The sequence below is a fragment of the Martes martes genome (assembly GCF_963455335.1).
Source record: "Martes martes genome assembly, chromosome: 2".
Taxonomy (NCBI): domain Eukaryota; kingdom Metazoa; phylum Chordata; class Mammalia; order Carnivora; family Mustelidae; genus Martes; species Martes martes.
In genome coordinates, this window is record NC_137889.1 from 108,359,940 (window position 1) to 108,380,353 (window position 20,414).

At 36.4% G+C, this 20,414-nt stretch overlaps 1 protein-coding gene across 1 annotated transcript in view; it reads right to left on the reverse strand.

Annotated features, from left to right (window-relative positions):
• COL25A1 (collagen type XXV alpha 1 chain) overlaps nucleotides 1–20,414 on the reverse strand; it is a gene marked incomplete at both ends in the record, with an annotated part of 459,205 nt that overhangs the window by 245,582 nt on the left and 193,209 nt on the right. The gene's annotated exons all lie outside the window — the stretch shown is intronic.

Here is a 20,414-nt window from a genome sequence, read left to right on the forward strand (position 1 = left end):
AAAACTAGGATTGACAAGCTCAAACAGAAAGTCTAAATAATAAAGTCTACAAACAACTTCTAAAAGGAGATAACGATTTATACCACTCTGTACATTCCAGATTGCTTCATTGCTTCTTTAACTACATATTCAGTATGACCAAAATACAGGAATGCCAATAATTATCCTACTAAAATAAAATATTTATATGCAGTACTTGTATGCAGAGTAAATAGGTTTCTTTGATCATCTTCCATAAAGATACAAAATAGGGGGACAGAAAAAGAATAACTTTCAGTTATTTCATGAAAGTTTTTCATGAAAGTTTCTCCTACACCTTTTCCCTCTATCATCTATTCCTTAAAACTGAGCAACAGGAAACCTATTTAAATTTTTTTTAAGTTTTCTGTTTTTTTAAGATTTTATTTATTTCTTTGACAGACAGAGATCACAAGTAGGCAGAGAGGCAGGCAGAGAGAGAGGAGGAAGCAGGCTCCCTGCTGAGCAGAGAGCCCAATGTGGGGCTCGATCCCAGGACCCTGGGATCGTGACCTGAGCCGAAGGCAGAGGCTTTAACCCACTGAGCCACCCAGGCACCCCTCTTTTTATTTTTTTTAAAAGATTTTATTTATTTGAGAGAGAAACTATTTAAATTAAAGAAAAAAGACTATATGTACTTTTTTAAAAGACAGAACAATCACCTACCCATATTTCAAGACCTATCATAAGAATCACAAACTTTCCAAAGCATTTTCCTGATGACCCTACCCACAAATAGAACAAACTTCCTTTGTTTGTTATCCTCTTGAAATCATGTACATTCGTCTTAGAGGCCATACCAGATTACTGTGTTAATTTGATTCATCTGTCCTCACCACAGGATTGAAAGTTCCTTGAGGGCAAGGGACAGGTCTTACTTCACCTTTGAATCCTCAGTGCCCAGTACAGAGTTTGGAGGGGACTTCATCAACTAATGTTTGTTGGGAAAAAAAATAATGGTAAACAAAAAATAAATAAATAAATTATACCCAAGCTTGTTCCTCATTAAGGCCACAATATTAATTCTATTCTTGCAATGTTGAAATTTATTTTTTTAAAGAGAGAGAAAGCATGGGGGCGTAGTCGGGGAGGGTAGGGTGAGAAGAAGAGGGAGAAGCAGACTCCCCGCTGAGCAGGGAGCCCGTCGCGCTGGAATCAGGACCCTGGGATCATGACCTGAGCCAAAGGCAAACACTCAACCGACTGAGCCACCCAGGCACCCCGTAATGTTGAAATTTAAAAACCAGAACTGTAATGAGGGAAGCTGCTTACAAGTTACCACTAAAAAAAAAAAAAAAGAAGAAAAGAAAAAAAATCGCAACATCAAGAAGAAAAAACACATTTTTCACTGTAGATTTTTAAGATCTGATAATTCCTGGTGATCCAGATGGTTGAAGCATGTTTATTTTCACATCACACAATCTCTATAACACTACAGGGGAGCTGAAACCACTTTTTACATTAAACTGAATTCCTTGAGAATTTATTCTGGTATGTTGTTATACAAGCAATGCTTACACCAGGAACCACATTTATGCCTAATATCCAAGCCTGTATTCTATTATGTTCTGGAGGCCCAGCATGATTCATTTATAATGCAATAGCAATCTCCCGCTTTGTAGAAATCAGCAGTTTTCACACCTGAGACCAGCCCGGTTGGTTTGAAGTCTGTTTCATTTCAGTTTGCTTTATATTGTTTCCTGGGACATAATGTTTAGTGCTCTTCTCTTTTCTCAAGTAGTAATCACAGTAACATTTTCCTATGTGCCCTGTTCTTTCTTGCATTTTGATTTTTATCCCCATAGTTTTAAAAGAGCTCTCTCAAAATCCACCAATAACTTTGAAGCTCAATGACCTTTTTCTCTTTTCTCCCCATTCTTAGACTTTACAGTAGCATTTGTGTTTCTCTTTCTGTCTTCTGTGACACCAAAATATCCTGGTTCTCTCACCACTCCTCTCTGACCACTACTTCTCAGTCCTCTTTGATATCAATGTACTGTTCTCCGTGTGCTGGTCTCTATCTCATTTTTTCTCTGTTTACACTCTGTTTACACTGTTTACATGCATCCTGGGCTGCCTCACCTCTGTTTGACACAGCCCTGGGCCCTACACAGATGCAAGCCTGCATTTCTAATTGTTTTAGATATCTGCCTAAGAAACCTTCAAACCCCTCAAATATAAATTTTTGAAACAGAGCTGATCTGCCCCTCGGGTGCAGCCCTTGGATCTCATTTCTGCTAGTAGCCACACTATACTCCTTTGCCTCGGGCTCCAGTCTTGTAAACTTTAAACTCTTTCTTCCTTGTCTATTCTGCAATATATCTTGTACCAATGCTTTCTTTTGGTTCCACTTACTTCACCTCGATTTATGTCTTCAATTCCATCCACCTGGACAGTTGTAAACTTCCAAGTGAACTTCTAGCTTCTTTCCCCTCTCAGATATGATAAGCAAATTGCTCTTATTCCTCTTAAGTTAATCTTCTTTGAGGACATGCGTGATTATGTATTTCCACTTCACAAAAAACCATCAAGGGATAGAATGCAAAAACTTCAGTCTAGTGTTCAAGATCCTCTGCAATATCTACCACTTTTCCAAACTTATCTCCCTCGGTTCCCCTTGGGTATTTGGCATTTCAGCAGGACTGACTTACTAAATCATCTTAGTGCATGTTCCAAGAGAATATGTCTATCTTTGCACTGCTAGCTCCAAGGACATTGCCTAGCACATAAAAATGCTCAATAAATACTGGCTAAGAGAATAAGTGATAGCATATAAGAGGCTTTTACCGGGAAAACACATCCGGTATACTTTATAAGGATGAGGTAGAAGTTACTGTAAACTTTATTAAACGCAGAGAACGGAGTTAGCCAAAGGAGTAATGGGAATAGAAGCTACTAAGGAAGCCCCAGGAGGACCCTCTCCCTAAAAATATTATTAGCTTTGTTGGAAAGCACTTGAGTTTTCTAGTCTGAAACTAAAAGGGCAAATGGTAACTTGCCAAAGAAGCTCCCAGTCCTACACATTTTTTAAAAGAAATTCAGTTCCTGCTGTTCTTTATTTACTTAAAAATGGGTGTGACCTATCAGAGTCATTTGTCAAGGACTGAACAGTTGCAGCATAACAAATTTGAACCTTTCACTATGAATAATGCATAATTAACATACTAGCCAAAGGATGCTCAATGTTCAACTCAAAAGCATCCTGGTACCAAAAGAAAAAAGGAATCTTATTTGGTAAATTAAAACATATGTTGCATGTTGACTCTCAACATCCATAAAACTGAAAGAAAAATAAGTCAGTCGGAGAAAGACAACTATCATATGATCTCCCTGATATGAGGAAGTGGAGATGCAACATGGGAGGTTAGGGGGGTAGGAGAAGAATAAATGAAACAAGATGGGATCGGGAGGGAGACAAACCATAAGTGACTCTGAATCTCACAAAACAAACTGAGGGTTGCTGGCGGCAGGGGGTTCGGGAGAGGGGGGTGAGGTTATGGACATTGGGGAGGGTATGTGCTATGTTGAGTGCTGTGAAGTGTGTAAACCTGGCGATTCACAGACCTGTACCCCTGGGGATAAAAGTACATTATATGTTTATAAAAAAATTTAAAAATTTAAAAATAAATAAATAAATAAATAAATAGACACCCCTGACAGTCTCAGGAAAGTCTACATATTGGCTTCATGCTGTATTGTAATTTGATAGAAAGTGGGATATTGATTTTTAAAATAAAAGCAAGAAGTACTTGGGGGAAAAAAAACCCTGAAAGAATAGATGCCAGTTTGTTTGATAATGATGATAAACTTGGAAGGATAGAAGGAAATCAGCCCTTAAGTGACTATATTCCAGATAACCTTTCTCTTAACTTTACTTTGAGAGTGATTTGTGATGAGATCTTTATAACAAGACTTGAACCATATAACATTAAACATACTCAAAAATAGGGGCGCCTGGGTGGCTCAGTGGGTTAAAGCTGCTGCCTTCAGCTCAGGTCACGATCCTGGCGTCCTGGGATCAAGCCCCGCATCGGGCTCTCTGCTCAGCAGGGAGCCTGCTTCCTCCCTTCTCTCTCTGCCTGCCTCTCTGCCTACTTGTGATCTGTCTGTCAAATAAATAAATAAAATCTTAAAAAAAAAATTCAAAAATAAACAGAAAACCTGTGTGGGCTGTTCTGTAATTGGCACTCTTAATTTATCTTAATAACAACCAGAGCTTTAAAATGTTTCTAAATAAGAAATCAATGTTATACCATGCCTTAGGTTTGACCATTAAAATTATTTCTTGACTATTAATAATTAGTCATTACCTGCACTTAGCTATTCAAATAAAATTCTTGTTACTCTTCTGGGAAGAGTCCCCTTTGACTCAGAACAGCCTAGTAAAGCTGCGTTTTCAATGCAATGTCCCATTACACACCTCTAATGGAGTTAGTTGAATGTTTCTTGAAGTGCCCAAAGCATTATCAAAAAACCACAAATATGGAGAATGCAAACAAAGAGTACTTCAGTCAGGTGATTAAGGTCAACATCAACAGTCATAAATCATGTAGCTGGTAAGTACCCTTGATACAATGGGATGGAAACTGTACTTTATCTCTATGGTTTTCTTCCCCAAAATCCATAATCCCAGTCTAATTAAGAAAAACATGAGAAAAACTCCGACTGATGGACATTCTACAAAGTGCCTGATAAATAAGTAATCTTCAAAACAAAGTTACCAAAAACAAGACAAGTCTGAGAAACTGTCACAGCCAAAGAAAAAACCCTTAAGACATGATGACTAAAGTTAACATGGTAGCCTGGATGGTTTCTGGAACGGAAAGTGGCCTTTAGACAAAAACTAAGGAAATGTGAATAAAGTATGGACTCTGGTTAATATTTTTGAATCCATATTATTCATTAACTGTGACAAATGTACTATATACCAATGCAAGATGTTAATAACAGGGGAAGCTGTGAAATGGCTGTGGAGCCTAAGGAAACTCTCTATTCTATATGCACAATTGTTCTATAAATCTTAAACTGTTCTAATAACACCAATTAATTAAATGAAAATACCACTAATAAGTTCAGTGATAGGACCTCTGACACAGGGTGCTGTATTATATGGTTCAGCAGGGTGAGGTTGGAGGAGGGAGAACAAGAAAAGGGTCTAACAGACAGTGAATAACAGGACACCTGCTGTCACCTAGCCTCGGTGGTATCCCTCCTATTCAGGTCAGGAGTGGAGGATCACGACGGCTGAATACGGACCTGCTTATCAACCACCAGGCGTATGGGCAAAATGTTCCAAGAAGCTAGTGGAGACACAACATTCAAGTCATCCGAGAGCCATGGCTGAAACCCAGTCCTCAATAAAGCCACTGTTCATACTCATGCTGTGGCATTATTTTTTATTTTAGCAAAAACAAGACCCAAGAACTTTCTTTGGATAACAGCATATATAGGATGATTACATTCAACATCAATAATTGTCAGTTCTGTGGACAGCAAGTTCCTTAGGATCTTTAGGTTGACATAAAGCTTTTGACAAGGCAGAGCAAATAAGGGTTCTGTACCTATAACAGAAATTTAACCACATTACCTCTCCCCTAACTCCTCCTTTCTAAATGTCCTCTCCCACACTCTCTCCAGCCGCAGAAATAGCACCAGGCATGGAAACAAAACTGCCTAATCTACACCTTGAAGTCTAATGGCCTTCTCTGAAGTGACCCATGTAGCACCCTTGCCTGAAAGACAGAAGTGAACTCTAACTTATGTGCACACACCAGAAAATAGACTCACCTAGGACATTCAAGATGCTTGTTAAACATACTATTGTACTCTGCTCTTTTTGATCCCTTTAAGTTAAGATCATCCACATGGAACTGGTTGCTACACCTCCAGGAAGGCATGCTAGTTTTCTTCTGCCTTCTTTATTCTAATAAGCTCTGTATTGAATACAGACATTCAAATATACACATTAGGATTTATATTCCTCGAAAATTTATTGCTCTCTGCATAGTATGTCTCACCTGTATTTTTTTTTTGAATAATTAGAATTCCCGTAACAGTTAAATACTGGGTCAAATAGCCACAGTGGACTGAGATAGACACTGTTCTCTGATTATTATTTAAGCTTCATTCTATATACTATTCATATCATTATATTTTAAAAACAACAGACAAATTGACGGGGATCCAAGAAGTTAGTGAAGGAGTCATTTAATACCCTGAAGCTTCTGGGTAATGAATAGACTCTAAGTTTCCCTTTTTTCATTGAAAATACATTTTCACCAAAAACATATTTGAAACTTAAAATTGTGTTTCGAAAATAAACAACATACCTAAAAAGGCATATTTTACGTTGCTCATTTCAGTTTGAGATAAATGCTTTGTAACTTTTAATCTTAGCCATCTTGTCTGATACTAGGGAAGATTAGTTAACACAGGTGAGGGGTTGTCTCAGTTGAATTTAATTGATGAAAAGATCTCATACAGTGCTTTGCAAAAGTGTTCATCAAAATACTCTACACAGATACAAAGAGAAGATGATTACAAACTAGAGAAGACAACTTTAAAATAAAACTTTTTATCTCTGATGCTAGCTCATAAAAACATCTATTAAAAGACATTTGAGGAAATGATGTATATACAGAATTTAGGTAGTATCACAGATATTTTATGTAGTCCATAATTACCAAAGTTAGTGGTAATACCTGTGACTTTGCTTTTGATTTTGTAATCTCATCAGTCCCTAAGTTTCAAAACCAGATAATAGGTATCCATCATTTGTTAAAAAATATTTTTTTCTAATCTGCATAGGTATAAATCTGAGTTGAAGTTCCCTAAGGAGAGTTAAATGTAAACAAAAGCAAACTGAAAACATCTTTTATTTTCTCAGCTTTGTGAGCCTACATTTCTAATATCATTAGATGACAAAATAACTTGCAATTCCTTAAGCACTAGAATAATTATGGTTCCACAACAAGGGTCAGGCATGGGGGCACAATTTAAGTTTCTAATACCAACTGTGGCCAAGCTGAGTTGAGGTTCAAGTCAGTGGTTCTTAGATCTTCACTACGTACAGGTTGTAAAACCCAGCACAAATATTCAAAGTCCACATGAAATCATAAATTTTTAAACTTTCTAGTACTAAGAGGGCTGGACTGCTTTTAATCCATATACATAAGAAAGTTCCAAGTCTGCTAAAAAGGTTTCACCTTCAATATAATTCATAATGAAGAAATTATTAAATGAGACCAATTTCACTTTTCCAATTTTATTGATCCAAATATACAGCCTTCAAACTGTATAAATGAGAAAACTTTGCATTGTCAGAGTCTATAGGGAGAATCAAGGCAAAAGACATCCATGGTGAATAATTTTGCCACTTCATGAAAACACTATTACTTTTAGTGTATTTTGTAATAGCTCATATTTATTATTCATAATGTTCCAAGCTCTATGCTGAATTTCATATTCTTCATCTACAGAGGTCACAAATTATATGCCAATTCAGTCTCCCCTAACCACTAGAGACAGAAATAATAATGAATCTAATGATAAGAAAGCAATAAGGTGGGGCACTGGGGTGGTCAGTCCATTAAGCATCCGCCTTTGGCTCAGATCATGAACGCTGGGTCCTGGGATTAAGCCCCACACAGGGCTCAGCAAAGAGCTTTCTTGTCTCCCTCTCTCTGCCCCTCTCCCTGCTCATGCTCTCTCTTTTTTTCTCTCTCTCAAATAAATAAAATCTTAAAAAGAAAGAAAGAAAGAAAAGAAAGAAAAAAGGAGAAAAAGAAAAAGAAAGAAAGAAAGAAAAAAGAAAGCAAGCTAGCTAGCTTTAAGGTATATTTTAAGAGTTCTACTCAATTTTTAAAATACCTCATTTTAACTTTGCCATAATGTCACAAATTAGAATAAACCACATATCTTATTCCCATGTGAACGATGAGCAAATACTTCTAGATAGATTAAGTCATCACTTTAGAACTTGGGGACAGATCCAGGACTAGAATCCATTTCTCTTTTATCTAAATTATGTTGAAGATATGAAAACTAAGTCTACTATAAAAATAATAGTTACTATCATTAATTTTGTTTTTGTTTTTGTTTTTAAACCTTTCAGGGTTTTCCAGGAATAGATTTCAGATGTTTGTTCTTTCAGGGAACCCACTGGATATCTCAATTATCACAAGAATCCTACTGTAGTAAAACGGGTGATTTATCTGTCTGCTTTCCTCACGAATCTGTAAACTTCAAGAGAGCAGGGACCTTGTCCGATTCGACCTGGTCTCATAAAACTTAACAACTCCTTATTAACACAAAGTTGCAGAGAGGATGGCAGCGTGAGCTGTGCCTGTACCTGACTGGTGCCTGAAGATGGTGGCTGGACACAGTGGGAAACCTGGAAGTGGAAGTTCAAGGATGTCTTAAACCAAAAAAAGCCTTGAATTAAAAGGGTTGTTATGTCCCAGGAAAAACTGACATGGAACAATCAAAGTGGAGACATAACCTTAAAAAACTTTGGATAAAGAATCATTGCAGCATCCTGGTAGCAAGATCAGGTCAATACTAAGAGAATTAAAAAAAAAAAAAAAATCAGGCTGACCTCACCCTTCCCCATGGCAAAATTCGATAGTAAAAGATAACAGAGATGCACCTATTACAAAAATCGAGGAAAGAAAAGTTCTTCCAATGAAACAACTTTAATCCATTTGGGCTGTGCAGGTCAGTTTCATTTCTGATCTTCAATTTCTTAACTAGAATGCCTACCTCACAGGACATGAGGAAGGAACATGACAACATTCCTTTATATGAAACATTAGCTTCTCTTCCTTTCTACAAAGTGGAGAATTCAAAAATGCTTGGAAGTTAAGCTTTTAGACATAATTGTACTAATTTTATTTATTCTGTTCTTTTACCAAAGAATGCAAAGGTTAACTTCACCTCAGTTCTTATATGAATGATCCTAAACAATGAGATCAGATCTATTTGAGGTAGTTAGGACAGTTAATGAGACTTATTTGAGTAAGTTTAGAACTATAGTGCTGAATAGGTTAATGGTTTCTTCAAGATTCAGCAGAACTGACATAAATATGAAGCACTATATTCCGCACGAATTTTGAGCTTATTTATTTATAAATAAATAAATATTTATATATAAATAATAAAATAAATACATATTTAATATATTAATAATTGTATTATAGATTATAAATATTTATAAATATGATAATATTATAAATAAATTTACAAATATTTATTATTTATAAATATTTATTGTATATGTAAAACATTTCTACTTCAGAATAAAGTGTATCTATAAATACAAAATGTTGCTACTTCAGAAAAAAGTGAAGTTATTTTTGAAGAAAATTGCTTTTTCTCTAAATAGAGTTTGTTTAAATTCATACAATGGAACTAGAAAACGCATAAAGAGCTGATGATTTCACACAATTTTTTCTATAACACACATCTTTGATAATTTTTATTCATGAAAGTTTAATCTGAGTCTTCAGCTTCTACTGTTTCCCTGTTAAGAGTTTTTCTTTATTTTTCTTCTATACTCTATCTTCACATAATAATTTTTCCCTTCAGTAAATCACTCATCTTAATTAAACATACAGGAAGATATCTGTCATCAGTCATTTCATTGCATTTATCAAAAATTCAAGAAGCTGTTAGGAAACCCTGAAATTGTTTTCAGAAATTAAATTTAAAATTCACAGTTCTAGAACTTATAGAAACCAGAACTAAACGTATTGCTTGCAAGCACTGAAATGTAGTTATGTTATGTCTGAACGTCTTATTAAAGACAATATACTTGTAAGCAAGTGCCATTTAAAAAAAACAAAGCCTTCTTTCCTCCTTACATTTACTCATGGTCAGAATGCCAAGTAGAACATATCAGTTTTAAATTCAACCTAACAGTTTATTTTCTGAATGAACATCATTGAGAACTATAGAGAGTCACATGATATGATGTAACAAGCACAAAAACTGTCTTTTGGACTCAGCATTAGTGATTGACATCTTTAAGAGATGAATGCATATCACACAAGTTAAATCAAGTTTGCTAATATTCATAGCCTGGATTGAACAAAGATACCTTTTTTTTGATAACATAGTCTGAAAAGGGTCCTCGCTTCAGCAAAGCCTGATTTTTATGTACTAGAACAGAATCTACTTTTGCTGATGTCCTTCATTTTCTTCCCCACTATGAAGGGCAAAAAAAAATTGGCAACATCTTTGAAAAAAAAGACACTTGTAAATAGTTGAATAGGAAATTGGAAGCAACATATTTTGAAATACATAGAAATAAATTCAGGTCCACAGCCTGTCATCTAAGGGCTTCTATAATCTGGACCACAGCCTTAATTTCTACTTTGTTGTTTTGACAATTTAACCTTTAACTACATTAGACTCTTCCCTACTCCTCTAAAAGTCTTTCCCTTTTTCTGGCTTTCTTCCAAAAGACCCACTCTTCCTTTTGTCCCTCCAGATCCCATCTCTAAAATGCAGCTCAACCTAATCTCACTGAAATTAAAACCACTGTTCTCAAAACCATAAGAGACTCTTAATCTCAGGAAACAAACTGAGGGTTGCTGGAGTGGAGGGGAGGTGGGATGGATGGGGCGGCTGGGTGATGGACATTGGGGAGGGTGTGTGCTATGGTGAGTGTTGTGACTTGTATAAGACTGATGAATCACAGACCTGTACCCCTGAAATAAATAATACATTATATGTTAATTTTTTAAAAAACCTATAGCAATTGTCTATACGATTTAATTCTCAATGATCATCCATTTCTTTCTGAGATATCCTATATTATTGCTTAAAAAGTTATTTTAATCCAAATTGTCTTTGTGTGTCTGTCTATCCTACACTTTCATGCATATCCACAACACTTAACACAGAGTTCACAATAGAGTGCTAAAATGCATACATCACTTCCTGAGAGCCCTTTTAGAAGTCAGCCAAAGCATTTCCAGGACAATTCTTCCCTTTCCTGCTTACTAGTACTGGCTCACATGTCTGACTAATAACTCTTTGGGTGAAAAAAGCCCTGTGCAATGCTGTTGTCCTTAACACCAGACTCAGAGGGAATCCATTTTAATCTGAAATAGGCCAGAACACATCACCACTTATTTTGAAGAGTCTGGCTGCTCTGCATGAACACACAAGTGCAGGAGAAGTTTTCCAAGATTCATTGAGATGTGAGTCCAAGCTGTAGACCTCGGATTAGAACCAAGCCCAAAGCTGAAAGAGCTGCAGACTCTTCAAACATTCATGACATGTGGGTCAAGGGCAATGGATGACAGCCCAAGGAAACAGTAATGTGATACTGAGCTTTTCACCTTGAGGTGACTGGTTAAAACTCAGCTTGGGATCACGAAAAATTTATAGCCCTCTAATGCAATAAAGGAAGCTATTCGTGACCACGGGAAGGTGGCCATTAGACAAGTGACTAGCACTGGTCCGTGATGAGAGCTGAGACAGAGGCATAGAGCCTGAACAGAAGCAAAATGCACACAGGCACATGTGTGCACACACAGCCCACCACCCCCACACACAGTGGAATAAATAGTACTTTCAGACAAGAAGAGACTTCCTTTGGGACAATCCTCAAGGTTCACTCTCTTACCCTCTTACTCTTTCAGAAGATACCTTGAATTATAAGGTATTTATACTAAATGATGGATAAAACAAAACTGCTAAAACGCGTTCTCCTTAGCCAATCAAAAACTAAACTGTGAATTTGCTAACTGTATAGGTAAACAACAATGTTTCTAAGACCACTCTAGTGCCTCCTATATGTATGGCATTTTTATTAACTCCCAAGATTTCTTGGAGGTAGCTAAGTTGCAATGAAAAAGAGCAACCAACTTGGCATGAGGAGACCTAGTTTGAATCAGAGCCCTAGGCTTCTCATCTGTAGAATGGGAATGACAGTAACCTAAGTTCAGAGGCTTGAAGTTAAATGAACTATTGTTAGAGAAAAAAATTTAATTCTGACAACCACTTCACAATTCATTTAAACTACAGTCACTTTTTTTTTTTTTTAATCCTCACTGGAAAGTTAAACTGAACTTTGGTCAAATTTCCTACTCTAGACTGAACAAAACTAGAAATCTTAGACTTAGGAGTTCTTCCAGCACATGGAGAGCTTGGATGGTAAATTAAAAGGGCACTATCAGACATGACTTTAATAATGTCTTGAAAAAGACAAACTGAAATTCACATTCCCCTTCCTCTCATTAGTCAAGATAGAATTCTCAACCCTTTGTGAATTACAATTAAAAATTCTTTAACACCTCAACTAATTTAATCCTTCCTCTAAAAATATACACACATCTAAAAGGTAGGTTTAAAAATAAAATGCTGTGGTCTAAGGAATAAGAAAAATTTTCAGAACTAATGACAGTCCTGTAAAATAATAACTTATGCAAAACCTATAGGGCCAAAAATTTTAAAAGCATGTTTTTGTACTAATTCTTAATGCAGTCTAGATTTTAACATTTAGGTTATTTCAAGATCATCATCAAAAGACTTCAGTATTTTCTAAAACCATAGCAACTCTTCCTGATTTTTTTCAGTATCCTCAGTGCAAAAATGTTTTTAACTCCTTAAAAAACTTTATTGGAAAACATCCACAACAAATCAAAAAAGCTATAATTTTAAGGGCCTTATTTTTATATTATATCTCAAATCAAATTCACATAATAATTAAAAGTGCTTTTAAAAATGTTGAATAAATGAAGCAATAAATGAATAAAATAATAATGAGTGAATGATGACTAAAGTTTATCTTCCAGGGTTTTGTAAACTTTTCTACAAGTGTAAAATATCCTTTCCGAGAGGGACAGTGTTCCCTTCCTCTCTCCATTGACCGTGGGTAAAAGTACTGAGGAAATCCATCCAAACCACAGGCACATGTTGGATAAGAGATAATATTTAGGCCTGACTAGTCAAACAAGTCCTCATTCAGATTCTGCCAGAAGAACTGAAGTTTCACAAGGCAAACTCTTGAATTTAATTTTCCTCATTTCCATTACATTTGCTTGGCCCAAACACTGAACTCTGTCGTAAGAGAGTCAACCATTAAATACATCACCATAATCCTCTTGAACATTCAAGTTCACTTTGTACCAGGATTTTTTTTTTTTTTACTTTCCTTCCTTTCTTATTTTAAAGTTTTAAAAATGATTACTAGAAGATAATGTGTGCCTTTATATTTAGTAACTTAGGAATCTTCTATTCCTTTACCTGTCACTACAACTTTTGGACCTAGCTTGATTCATACTCATACCTAGTACTTGACGTAAGCTTCTTATGTTTGGTAGCTGACTGTCAACTCAATCAAATCATTTATATCACACAGCATTAGGATACTACATTTTGGCAACATACTTCATGCCACATGTCTGAAAACTTTAGGATTTCAGACACTCATCAGTGGAAATATGGATAGTTGATGATTACTTTGCAAATCCTCCCTGAAAAGTCTAAATAAGCCTTCCTTTAAGTCATTTGATAAGTTACAAAGACAACATTTGAAGACAGGTTTTTCAAAAACTGCAGAAGGTAAAGCAGAGACTTTAACTCAGTAGACAATAACAAATCAGCGAAAACATCTTCTAACCATGCATTTGAATCCTTGGCCCATGTTTCTATCTTTGTCGAATTTTTTCAAGTTTGTAAAGAATACCATTTACTTTATTTTACTCCTATATAATCAACCACTGGCTATTAATGTGGCAAAACATTCCCTTGAATAAAACTGTTTCAGCTTGAATATTGTTGCAATATACTAGAAATTAGCACATGTGACAAAATGACTTAAATATTCAACGTGATGAATTAAAATTTCTGATACTCCTCAAATCCTACTTCTTTAGATGATGGTGAATAGACATAGTATTATCATATTGATACTAACTCATTAATGATTCTCATGTGCACTGAGAATCCATTCCATTCTACATCTGTCAAAACACCAAAAATACCACTTTCTGAGGACTCCACTTCCATTAGAACAAAGTAGATGATATATTGTATTTCTCCTCTAAAAATACACAGTGGGTTTTTTTTTTTTTAATCTTGGAAGGGTGAAAATTTGGTGCTCAGACATACTTTGGGGAACAAAGGAAACCCACCCCATTATTCTTTATTGGAAGAGGGCATAACAAGGCAAAACCAAAACAAGAGGAAATGGATAGAGACTGTGGGTTCTCTCTGACTTATCTTAGCGCACGCTGGCTGAGTCCGGCACATGTGTGGCCAATATGTCTGGGCTCAAGGGCTTCATACCAAAAATCATACAAAGACACTGCAGCTCATGCCTCTCTTGGGAAAGCTTGGAGGATGCTGAACCAAACCCTCCCAGACTCAGAAAATCAGCTGCTCTTCTGAAAAGTCTTTGAACAGATCATCCTGAGTAAGAGTAAGGATATGGTAGGAGACCAGAGTGTTTGGAAAACAAGGTCTAGCTGGACTTGATATGGTTGCCTTCTCCCTTCTTACAGGCTCTTAGCTAGAAAATGAGAGAGGAGACCAAGCTGCCCCATCAACCCCGGGGAACTCCTCCGGGACATGCCCACATGCCCAGAATTATGTGAAGGAGCAACAGAATTTGTTAACCAAAACTAGAAATTTGGTCTTTGCACACCCAAGATTCCAATTTGTGCAGAAGCTGAAGATAAATTCAAGAACTGAATGAAGGTTTTGGATATAGAAACAAAGTGGAAGTTTGTGGAATTGGAATGAAGCTATGGAAAAGTGCAAACTCGTGTCATGAGAGCCAAATGTACGTCACCATCATCTCTCAGCATGTAACCACACTTACTTCATGCACGGTAGAATAGCGTGTCGGCTGTAAACAGACTTTGCCCTACTATATCATTTTCTCAGCAGAGAATAAAACTTCTACAGTTCACTACCAAAAGATTGGATTTAGGGGCGCCTGGGTGGCTCAGTCGTTAAGCATCTGCCTTCAGCTCAGGTCATGATCCTGGGGTCCTGGGATCGAGCCCCGCATTGGGCTCTCTGCTCGGTGGGAAGGAAGACTGCTTCTCCCTCTCCCACTCCCTCTGCTTGTGTTCCCTCTCTCACTGTCTGTCAAATAAACAAATAAAATCTTTTTAAAAAGAGAGAGAAAGAGAGACTGGCTTTATTATTATTGTTATTAAAACTGCCATTGGTTTAAAGTTCCATCTGCCAACTCCTTCTCCTAAGAGAAACTTTTTTCAAGTTCAGCTTCTCTTTGTAATTTTATATAAAACCACCAACCAAGAAACAGCCCTGTCAAAGCTTCAGAACTCCTAACAAACAGCTCTTTCTCCTCTCTGATTTTGGGAGCAGTTGCTGACAGATGAACCATGTTAACTGAAATCACCTTACCTTAGGTAAACAAGCAGTTTCGTTTTTTAAGATGTAAGTAACAATCGTGTGAAATGATGAAGTGATCACATCCACTAGGGACAGATGGTATGTCACTGTTATAAAGGCCTCTACTTCAGTAAACTATGTCTTTCCATTACTATATGAAAGTGTAGGCATGAAGGCCTTTTTGTTGCTCTAGACAGCATTTTTGTGACCCTACATCAACATCAGATACTTCCTGAAAATGTTCTCGATTGACGGTGGGCTACTTTTCTTGAAGCAAACATAGAAACACAAAGTTGCTTACGCTGATGCCTAGTTCCTAAAACCCAAGCTGTCTTACAGATAAGCCTCTGTGAGCCAGAAGAAGGCCTCGGGTAAGCTGAATGCAGAATGTGATGGTTAAGCAGACATGCTCTGAAACACAGGTACACTTGGCTGAGAATCCACACCTCTGGACAAGTGCGTGCTTCTGTTCATGATACCAACACTTGCTTGAAGTGCAGAGCCCCATAATCCACGCAGATGTAAAGCTTTGCATAAGATTATAAAGCAACCTGTCCTATTTAGTTGAATAAACATTTTTCCATATGGCAGATGCAATTTAAGTACAATTCAAATATCTTTGCTATTATGAATCATTTTCACTCTCTGAATGATCACTGAACCTTCTTATTCTCAGAAAAACACAAAATAAAAGTTTTATCTTTAATCATTAAAGTTTTCATCTGCCTTCTTCACTTACATTAGTTTTCTTTACTAATTTAAATAAGTATACTATCTAAGTTAGATAATTTCACCTGATAGAAAGAAATATAATTCACCAATAAGATAAAAAACAAAATGATCCTTTCTTCCCAATCTATTTCAAGCACAGGACATTTATATAATCACTGTCAATTGCAAAATCTGAAGGATTAGGAAACCAAATGAAATAATTTAAAGGCCATATCAGGTAGTGATTAAAAATATAGATTTTGAAATTGGACTGTCATGACTCATTTCTGACTCCAGCACTCACCAGTTTTGTGATGTTGGATAGGATCCTCAACCTATGAAAACCCAGTCTCCTTATCTGTAAAATGGGTGTGATAACAAACTACTCCAAAGGAGGTAATCCACGTAAAGCATTCTGGGCATACAGGGCTCACAGCAAATGCACAATGAATGTTAACTCCATTATTATTTTACACTACTTCCTAGTGATCTAAATATTTTTAACAAGATGCTTCCCTTGAAGAGGTTTTATGTGCAGTAGGGAAAATATAGTAAAGTCAAAGCTACCAACCTAAGTCTTTTGTAGAATTTTATATGTAGAAAGAGGAATAATGGCTTTACTTGGGGAAAGGTAGATTTAACAAGCAAGGAACTAGAAACCCACATGGACATGAAGGTTATTTCAACCTGATTTGGAAAAACCAGCAATAAACAAATTTCTAACTGAAGTATTTAAATTTCAGGCAAGAAGCAACCCTATAGTTACTGTTATAGGAAAGAGATAATGTAGCAAAAATACAGTATTCTATTTTTTACCAAAGGTTCTATTTAATTTCCATGTAAGTGATCCTTTGGCTGTATTACAAATGGAATATTTATGTGTAATGTCATAAAGAAATGGCGAGAAAATTTTCAAGAAATTATGACAGCATAAAGGAAATGTGCAAGATTAACAAAGAAATCATTTGGGGGTAATGCAACTTACGTAATCACATCTACAAGGGTAAAGACTGTTCACAAAGAAAGTAAGATTAATTAGATTTAAATTACATGCAGCCACCCTCATCATCAAATATTGTTTTAAAGTTCCCTCAGTCAACTTTAAAGTCATTATTCTTATCATCAAAATCGTATCATACACAGTTGAAACCCATCTTTTTTCAAACCTACCACAAAATTTTTAACACCCACCACTGTTTAGCTTCCCACTTTGTGTTTCTCTCACGCATATTTCCTTATCAAATATAATCCATCAGAGCATGTTGTCTACATGTTTAATCAACCTTCAGTTTTGAACCTCCAACCTCACCCATAAGATCTGCCCATCTCAGTTTCTAAGTACTTTCAGATCATTTCCTACGCATTGCCCATCTCGAAATTCAAGAACTCATATTTAAAATGACTGGGAAATTGGCACAAATAACTTTCAGGGCATAAAGGAAATAAAATAATGAGATACTAAACCCCATGCCTTAATTACTCTTCATGTCTAGTGTCCCTGTGCCATCAGGAAACATAGTTCTGGCAACAGTGATGACTTTTCTCTATGTAAGTAGAAGGGACAAGTTTCAATGGCCAAAGGTTCTGAAAAGGCAACTCTCTTCAACAGAAACATGTATCTTGCTCAGTATCATATCATATTAAGAACAGGAGAATATATAGAATGGGTATTTAATAAATACTTCTGGAATCCAACAACTGATTATCAGACATAAAACAGGATGGGAAGTCTTTTAAAGATTTACTTTATTTATTTTAGAGAGAGTGAGAATACGAGCAGGGGGAGGGGGCAGAGGGAGAGGGAGAGCATCTCAAGCAGACTTCCTGCCAAGGCTGGAGCCCAATGCAAGGCTTGATGTCATGACCCTAAAATCATGACCTGAGTGGAAACCAAGAGTTGGACACCTAACCAACTAAGTCACCCAGGTCTTCCAGCCTGAAGTCTTTTAAAAATAAGTTCCCACAAAAATTAAAAAAATCAAAAAGAAAAAGAATGATCGTTTGAACACATGAAAGTCATATCTTCCACATATCTAAAAACACCATAAATAAATCTGAAAAGTCAACAAATGGGAGAAAAATTATAATGAATATATAAAACGTTTTGATGAAAGCATAAATAGAAAAGTAAATGAAGAGATGAACAGGTTATTTTTTAAAAGGTGAAGGACTAGGGAGCCTGAGTGGCTCACCTGCTTAAGTGTCTGCTTTCAGCTAGGTCATAATCCCAGAGTCCTGGGATCCAGTACTACATGGATCTCCTTGCTCAGACAGGGGCCTGCCTCTCTCTCTCCCTCTGCCCCTCCCCCTGCTTGTGCTCTCTCTCTCTCTGACAAATAAATAAATAAATAATTTTTAAAGAAAATCCAACAATGTGGTAATGATTGGAATTTTTATCCCCTTCATGTTCAATACAGAGACTTCAGAATATTTTTACTTCATTTATCTCTCTGAATGTTACTGTTTAATATTTTAAGTCTTTAATTTTAGAGAGATATATGTATTTATGTATTAATGTTGTTTTATATATATATACTATTTGTTGTTCTTCATTTCTTCCTTCTCTCTGCAATTGTTTTCCTTTTTTCTTGTAGAACATCCTTCTAGTATTTCCTTTGGAATGGGTCCTTGGTTCAGCTCCTTTGTTAGATCAATGGATAAACTGAAGGCCATAGATGTTAAGGGACTGAATGAAGTACAGTCTTCAGAGGCCAGGCTGGGAGTGGAATCAAGATCACTCTGACTCCTGGGCCAGTGCTTTTTCCTCTATATCATTTTTAAATGTTGGAATCAGGGGTGCCTGGGTGGCTTAGTCAATTAAGTATCTGCCTTCAGCTCAGGCCATGATCCCGGGGTCCTGGGTTTGAGCCCCACATCAGGCTCCTGGCTCAGTGGAGAGCCTGTTTCTCCCTCTGCCTGCTGCTCCCCCTGCTTGTGCTCTCTTTCTCATTCTCGCTCTATCTCAAATACACAAATAAAATCTTTAAAAATAAATAAATAGGGACACCTGGATGGCTCAGTGGGTTAAGCCTCTGCCTTCGGCTCAGGTCATGATCTCAGGGTCCTGGGCTCAAGCCCCTCATTGCGCTCTCTGCTCAGCAGGGAGCCTGCTTCCCCCCTTTTCTCTGCTTACATCTCTGCCTACTTGTTGTGATCTCTCTCTGTGTTAAATAAATAAATAAAATCTTTTAAAAAATAAAATAAAATAGACATATTTTATTTTTATTTTATTTATTTTTTAAAAGATTTTATTTATTTATTTGAGAGAGAGACAGAGACAGAGCATGAGCAGTGGGGAGGTGCAGAGAGAGAGGGAGAAGCAGGCTTCCCGCTGAGCAGGGAGCCCTATGCGGGGTTCCATCCGAGGACCCTGAAATCATGACCTGAGCTGAAGGCAGATGCTAAACTGACTGAACCACTTAGGCACCCCCAACAGACATTTTTTTTTAAGATTTTATTTATTTATTTGACAGAGAGACACAGAGAGAGGGGGAACACAGCAGGGGGAGCTGGAGAGAGAAACAGGCTTCCCACCCAGCAGGGAGCCCAGTGTGGGCCTCATTCCCAGGACCCTGGGATCATGACCTGAGCTGAAGACAGCTGTTTAATGACTGAGCCACCCAGGTACCCCTAGACGTATTTTTTTTTTTAAAGATTTGAACTGTTAATATTTGGGTGAGTATCCTTTGGTCAAACTTAAAAAACAAAGAGACATTATCTTTTCTTATCAAATTGGCAGATTAAAAATGATGATACAAATTCAAAAAAAATTGGGCACATTCACACATTGTTAGTGGGGTAAAAAATGCTGGGGTTTTTTTCAAGGGCAGTTTAGCAACTTGTGCATATTCTTTGATATATTATTTTTAGTAATTTAACTGAAGGAAATAATTTGGATACACTCAAAAGATTTGTCTACAGGATTTCTCACAATAAAACATGCAGTCATAAAAAGGGAGAAACCACTAAATATTCAACAGTGAAGCATCATTCAATAAATTATTCAAAGAATACTAGCTTTTATTAAAAATTACAAAATAGAATGCCAATTAATTATATGAAAAATGTTATAAAAATATTGCTAAATGAATCAAAGCCAGTTACAAAAACTACACATGATATAAGACCATTTTTGTAAAAAGAAAAAAACTAGGAACATAGGCTCACAAGTTAATAGTAGCTCTCTTTAGGCAACTGAAATAAGGAGAATGATTATTTTTCTATTTGTTAATCTTGTTCATATTATCTAAATTTTTAAAGGTTTTTTTAATTTATTTTTTATTTATTTATTTGTCAGAGAGAGAGAGAAG